An 8,134-nucleotide genomic window follows, 5' to 3' on the forward strand; every position below is an offset into this window, starting at 1 on the left:
ATCTTTTAGAAGGTTATTTTAGAGTTTATAGAATTAGGATTTAAAATTTAGAGTTTATAATTTAAGATTTAAAATTTAAGGTACAAAACTAATTTTAAAAAGTTGATTAATGTTGGATTAAAAAGTTAGCTCTCTAGTTAAATTCTATAGTTTTGTCTAATTTAATTTAATTTAATTTATTTTTTTGGCAGTGTTTTGTCTAACGGTCACTACAATGCAAGAGTAAGCATTTTAAAGAAAGAAAAATTATGCCCCCCCCACCCTTAATTTGTCTTATTCTTTTGCTAATGTATTTGTAATCTGATATGGTTTGGTTTGCTTATCATCACTGGAGCTAATAATGACTTTTATAGCTTATATATGTTTTATTTACAATTTGGCATCACTGCTATTTTATTAAATAAAAATATAATGGAACTGAAATCAGTTTATTTTTTGTTGTTTATAAAATTATTTAAGGTCTACAAATTTTAAAGATGTATCAATAAGGTAATTAGTCTTATTTAAACTACATTTTTAAAAAATAGATTTATTTTTGATAATATTTTTATCACATACGAATATATTAACTACCTTAAATAAAATAAACGAGAATTGAAATAAGAAATGACACTCAAACTTAATATGAATAAAGTCTACAATAGGATAGAGTGGCATTTTTTATGATTTATTATAAAAAAGTTAGATTTTGGATTGAGATTTATTGACTGAATTCCTAAATTGTTGATAATCGTTTTTTATACAGGTTGTGGAAGGTTAACCCTATAATTTTTTTAAATTAAATAGAGGCATCAGTCAAAGTGATCCTCTATCATCTTTTTTTTTTTATTATGTTCAGAAGGACTTTCCTTCTTTTTACATAAAGCAGAACAAAACAGTCTCATTTGAAAAATTCAGATAAGCAGAAAATGTCCAACTATAAATCACTTGTTATTCGCTGATGATTTTATTCTATTCGGTAAAACCTCAGAAAATAGTTGTACCTCTATTCTAGAATTATTGGAATTTTATGAGAGTTTCAGTGGATAAAGAGTTAATAATCTTAATAAATTGGCCCTGTTCATTAGTAATAATATTCCAGAACTGATTAGAACCTTCGTAGCAGTCCAGCTGAATATTTCTCACATAGGTGCACAGGATAAATATTTGGGTCTACTTTTTCTTATTAACCGCTTTAAGAAAGTCACTTTCAACTCAATCAAAGATAATATTTTCAAAAGGATACAAGGATAGAAAATGTGCTTGTTATCTAATGGAGGAAGACAGGTATTACTCCGGATACTTGGTGAAGCCATACTAATGTACACATTGTCATGTTTTAAACTTTCGGTCAGCTTACTAAATAAAATTCATAGTATTCTAGCTAGGGGTTGCAAGTGGGGAAGCCCGCCCCGCCCCGTCCCGCCTAGTGAAGCGGTCCCAGAATCCTAACCCGCCCCGCCTAACGGCGGGTTGGCGGGCCGGCGGGCTAAGCCCGCCAAATATCTTTTTTTTTTTTACTTTTAACTAGTAAATAATATATAAAGGCATAAAAAATCTCTCCTATTTTTTACTTTTAACTATTATAATTTCTAAAAATATAAACAAATTATAATTTTTATATTCACAAACATTAAAGTCTTTGTAATTATAAATATCTAATAAATATAATTATAAACCAAGTTTTCATCCAAAACATAATTATAAATATTGTTCCCAAAGCAAAATAAACATAATCCAAAACATAATTATAAATATTATCTCTAAAACAAAATAAATATAATCCAAAACATTCAATTTTCATCTTCATTCTCTTGTAAGTTGGGTTGGAAAAAGTTGAGTTTTGGCAAAAAATTGTAAAAATACCCTTGCTAAAAAAATACTAAGCCCGACGGGAAAGCCCGTCCCGCCCTGCCAAAACCCGCCAAAGTCCGCGGTTTAAGCGGTGCGGGTTAGGCGGACTTTTACTATTTGGCGGTCCCAATTTTCCAGCCCAACCCGTCTTTTTTGGCGGGTTACGCTGGTCAGCCCGGCGGGTTTAGGCCCGTTTGCCACCCTTAATTCTAGCCCAGTTCTGGTAGGGGCATCAAGGTTCTAAAAGATGAATGGTGTGGATTAGTTGGGATACGATGACTAGTTCTAAGAAAGAAGGCAGACTTGGTTTCAAAGATCTCAGGATTTCAAACTTGGCTCTTTGTGGATAAACAGTGCTGAAAAACCTTGGCTCAACTTAACACTCTTCTTTCTAGAATACTTAAAGATAAATACTTCAAATTTAATTTTATCCTTACAGCAGAAGTAGAAACCTTACCTTCTTGAGATTGGCAAAGTATTCTTGAATAGAGGCGAGTTGTAGAGAAAGGTATTAGTTGGAAAGTAAGTTCTAGTGATATCAAAATCTTATCCGAACCATGGTTCCCTCCTCCTTACTCTCCATTGTTCCACCATCTGCAGTACTACTATTAGATAGTTACCATCTATTATGGATAAAAGACCTATTTTTGTCAAATAAACAGTGGAACCAAGTATTAATCTCAAACATTTTTCCTCCAGAAATTGCTCAGCGAATCCTCTCTATAACCCTAGGAAAAGGTGAAGACACAATTCAATGGGTAATGAACAAAGCAAAAATATATGATGTTGTATCAGGATATAGGATTGCTTATCAATTTTACCATACCTCCATTGAATTTTATCCGAACCTTATACAACAGAGGTCATTTTGGAGCCATTTATGGAAGCTGAAAATTTCTCACAAGATTTTGCTATTTACGTGAAAAATCCTCCATGGTAAGCTTCCTGTTTTGCTTCTCATCCACCAACAGTTTCCATCCACTTCGACAACTTGTCCAATCTGTAAGTCAGTTCCAAAATTACTCATGCACTATTTCTTTTTTTTGTGGAGATGCTAATCTAATATAGAAGAAGAGTCCTTTGACTTATCTCATTCCAAACCATATATATTCCTTGTTCTTTAATTGGTGGGGGATTCGGTATTACAAGTTAGACTTCAAGAAATAAGCTCTCAAAGAGCTCGACTGATTTTGATTATAACTTAAAATATTTAGAAGGAAAGATGTTGCCAAATTTTCGAGCATGTTCAGGAGCCTCCGAAAAAAGTGCTAGCAACATTGCTTAAGTTGAACGAGAAGCTATCTATTTTGCCTTATGCATAGCGCCCTAAGATTTTTTCCCTATCTATTTTTCTATGTTATTTTCTTCTTACAATTTCACCTATTCGTGAATATTTAAAAATTCTCTTTTTCTATTTTTCTTATCCTGATTTTTGGACATTATATTTATTTTTTTATTAAATAAAATATCACTATTATCTTTTAAAAAAATATTATCTAAAAATTAAAATTCAACTATAAAATTGCTTTTGTCAACCAAAAAAGTAAAAAAAAAAAACTACTTTATATTCAACAATCTAATGAATAGTAGTAAACTTTTTAAGTAAAACTGCAATAAACTAATTTTTGGATTGAAATACCATGAAAAAAGGATTAAATTATAAATAAAATAAAATAAAACTTTCTTTTCTTTTTCTTTGTTCTCTAGAATTCTTTAAGAATTTTATTTAGTTTACAAATTGCAACCTTATCTATTGCAAACAAGAATAATTATTAGTTTGTTATCTTTTGAATAGTATTTATTTTTAGAAATTGAAATTGAGATGGGAGGACTGAGATTTATTAATGGTCAAAAACTAAAATTTTAGTTTTAGGATGCAAAATTTTAATTCTTTTTTGATATTTTAAAAAGGTAAAAACATAAAGGATTAAAATTTTTTAAGATGAAAACTGAAATTTTAATATTTTTTTAATAATTAAGATATTTTAATTAATATTTTTATTTTATTTTAGATTTATCTTAAACTAAATAGAATATTAGTTCACATAATTACATATTTTACACTAAACATAATACAAATATTTAATTTAGTTTCAACCTCCTAATTATTTCAATCTTCGTCTCCCTTCTAACCAGAACTCTATTGTTGTCGTGACTTCTTTGAATACCATATTTACTACTGTTTCACAACATGTAACTTGATCCATCCACCAAAATTAAAGTAGCTTTTCTCAGTTAGTTTTATATATTTACAGAATATACAAAATTAAAGAGTGGACCAAAACCGGCCAACAACTTATAAAAATTTGTAGCCAGTTATTTTTCATATGAAAGATTCAATTTCGTGTGTGAAACAGAATATCTTGCCTTTATAAGATTATTGCATATACAGTGTATCCTGCAAGTACTATAGATATCTTTTGCATGCTTATGCAGGAGTAGTAGGTCCATGATATATATGATTATTATCATCACATATGGCAATATGGCAAGATTGAAATTAGGATTTTGAACTAATCTTGTTGGGCGTGCATATTATAAATAGGATTGTATTGGTATTTTTAGTAAAATCAATTATTAAAAAAATGTAGAGTAAAAATATAGAAAAAATTATATATCTAATACGTTTCTTTGTGCAAGTCGCAAAAGTATTTTTAACTTTGAAGTGTAGATTTTGAATAGATCATAATGATCAAGTAAAAGACATGAATGATTATATATATAACTATATTAATCAGTTAGTTGATTGGGCGCGGCAAAAAACTATAACAAGGAGATGCTATGAATTGATGAAGAGAAAACACGTGATAATATGAAGTGTGGCAGAGACAATAATAATAATAATCAATCTAAAGTCAATGAATAATATATATAATTGTTTTTTGTCACTTGTTGTTGTTCTTTTTATTTAGTCATTGAGATTATTATTGCTTTGTCCTTCAACGCCTTGCTTGCAGCAGAGATAGATCACTACCAATCAACGTCCAAATGACACAAAATACTGTGAAACATGGAAATTATTATGCTATTGTCAGATTCCTTTATTTTATTTTATGAAAAAATATAAGTAAACAATAATATTAGTAAATAATATGAACAATAGGATTATAAAAGTAGATTAATTATAAATTTAATTAATTTAATTATAATAATAACTATTTTTTAAATTTTTAAAAATTAGGTTTTTGAATACGGAACAGTTATACGTTTTTTATTATCCTCTCATACCGTATTTTTTTCTTTTTTGGTGAACCTTCCCAACAACGAAGTCAGCCTTTCCCGCCCATCCATGACTGACGCGGCCTCCCTTTGTGCTAATGTCTGGCCAGCCCCCCAAGCGGAGAAAAAAAGTTTTTTCCACACCCCACAACCCGCGCATTGTACAGCCCGCCGTAGGTCACCGCGATCATGCACTGTGCAGCCCCTACAGCCCACGGCCTCCACCATTGCAGCCTTGTCGTCACCGACTGATTCGGTATAATACACGGGAGAGTTGCGGCTCCCGTTTCATACGTACGTGACCTCTCACAGCTATTTTAATGGAGGACAATTCCGTTGAACCGAGTTGTCTCGCGACAGATTCTTTCACCGACGACATTACCACGCATTCGATCGACAACCTGCTCAATTCGTTTGACGGGGAAAGTGAACAGTCGGACAAGGTAACCAATGTATGTTGTTTCTTTCAGACGTATGTTTATTTTCATATAAATTAGATGGTTATTAAAAGATCAACAATCTTAACCCATGATGATATTTTGTTACAAAAGGTAAAATTTGGATGGTGTTCTTGTCTGTCCATGTAGTAATTAGTGAAAGTGTAATATATAAGTGGATGATCTCCTAAAAAAATTAGTTTCAATTTTTTTCTATTTAAAAAGAATTATATTTTTAGAATGGTGGGATGTCATAATACAATATACTGGTTAGTTGTTACTACTTACTAGCTACAACTTGGTTTTTTGTTAGGTTTTTATAACTTGTTACAATGAACCATTGTTCAAGTTCTAAAGAAGATGAAGATGGAAATTTATTTATTGGAGATGATAAATTGTTACATTACCTTTTTAATAGGTTACTCTGAGATGTTTTGAATATATGTTTAGTGTTAAATGAGAAAGTTTTGTCCATGGTTGCGTCTAGAATGTTAAGAATCCCCATCTATATGCTTTCATTCCATGCATGCACTAACAAATATGGATAAATATGTAAGGAAATTATAGGAGCTAATAACGAGACTTTTCACAGCATAGTAGAAGACTCTCTTTTAGTTTGTGTAGTTATATTTTATATGTGGTGGACTTATGCATTTTTTATATAAATAATTAATATAAAAATAACTAATTAGGTGCCACTTTGTATGAGTATAGTCTCATTGTTCTGATTTCGTTTAATTCATGTATATTAATAAATTTAGTATCATATTTTTAGCTAGAGTATTAATAAAATCTATTTAGTCGATATTTTATTATAGTATCTATTTACTTTATGTATGTTTGATTGTAGGCCATAGAATGTACAAAAATTACTGAGTTGAGATGTGATGACACGGATCTTGTTGAAGAGGTTTGGACTCTAGTTTGTTGTTGTTTTTTCGTTAACCGCATGTTTGAATTGACCATTAATCGTCATGTCCATCAAATGATGTCTATTTTGAACTGATTCGCAGTTACCGGATCATAGTTGCCTTGCTGAAGATGAAATACCAAGAGTTAGGATGCGGTTTGAGTATTTGAAGCTGGCCCAGGATTTTTATGCGAGCTACGCAAAGAAAGTTGGCTTCATAAGTAAGATACAGGCCACAAATTTTGACAGGATGACAAAGCAACCGATCAACCAATCTATCCATTGCAATCGGGAGGGTTTCTGCGGGTCTCGTGTCAAAGCACCCACACGGAAGAACACGATTGCAGCTGTGGTGTAACACCCTACCATACAGAGTCTTATGCTTAAGTCATAATTCAGAGATGGCAAGGTATTACGACCTCTAAAATAAAAATTTAGTAAGTATAGTAGTATGAATGATTGATTATAACTAGGAGCCTTTGTAGAAAAATGGGTAAACAAAAATCGCAACTTGAACGCGCAACACTCTGATCGATAACGTAACGAACAAGGATAACCAACGCGAGATTATATATATACAAAGGAGTGTCAAAAACAGGAATATCAAGACTCAAAATCCGGCTGCGAAGATAACCGGTCCGAGCATAGCAATATATACATATGATAAAATAAGGAAAACCCCAAAGGAAACCCAAAGGGACACGAATACATAAAACCTATTCTCCAAAATCTCCCATAAGAGGAGTCATCACAGTTTGTATTATTTAATGGAGATAAAAGTATCTAAGCAAAACATATAAACCAAAACATAATCCCGAGAATAAAGGATCTTCGCTAATCCAGAAGTCTCCAGCAGGCCTCAACGAGAAACCTCACGTCCTGCATCTGAAAACCACAAAATCCGCATGGGTGAGAACCAGAGGTCCCCAGCATGGTAACAGCTTCCACATATATAATACATAATAGGGCAATCCTAGAACTTTCTCCAGATAATATCAAAGCTTATAAACAAGCTAAACCATAAAAGGGCATCTGACTAAAGATTCTTCAGTCTAACTAATACTTTCCTTTTCAGTTCCTTCAGACTTCCCAACCACCAGCAGAGGTATAATATAGCAAACACAGTTATATCAAACGAAAAATTTACAAATAGGAACAAATAAGGCATTTAGACAATTAGCAAGTAATATGCAGTCAAATAGGCAATCTCAAACAATTCATATAGTATGCATATGATGAATGCCTGTCCCTAGTGGCTGATGATATCATCTGTCGGTTATAGAGCCAACTCGACAAATCCTAGTAGCTAACCATTGGACTGTCCCTCTGTCACGCATCCCCAACTCGAGTTATACTCATCATAAACTTGATCATAATCATGATCTATATCCATCACCTTCACTGGTGAATATTTACGGGGGCGAGCTCATCCGGGTCTTTCACAGTGCCCAACCACACTTATGACATAGGGTCAAAAGAGCTTCGAGTCTCAACCTGGAGCACGTGGTGGCTAGCCACTGCTTCCTCCCAGGAAAAATCTCATCTCCAACAGTAGAAGTGCAACATTCACAATTCATTCAACAGCATATATGCATTTATACTTAGCCATAATCATGGCTCCGCCGTAACACGGCAATAATCTAGCCATCCGGCTCACGGTTAAATCCATAACTAGCCATTCGGCTCACGGTTAAATCCATAACCAGCCATTTCATTAACAATCATGGCCCTTCAG

Source organism: Arachis duranensis, chromosome 4 (assembly GCF_000817695.3).
Source record: "Arachis duranensis cultivar V14167 chromosome 4, aradu.V14167.gnm2.J7QH, whole genome shotgun sequence".
NCBI lineage: Eukaryota > Viridiplantae > Streptophyta > Magnoliopsida > Fabales > Fabaceae > Arachis > Arachis duranensis.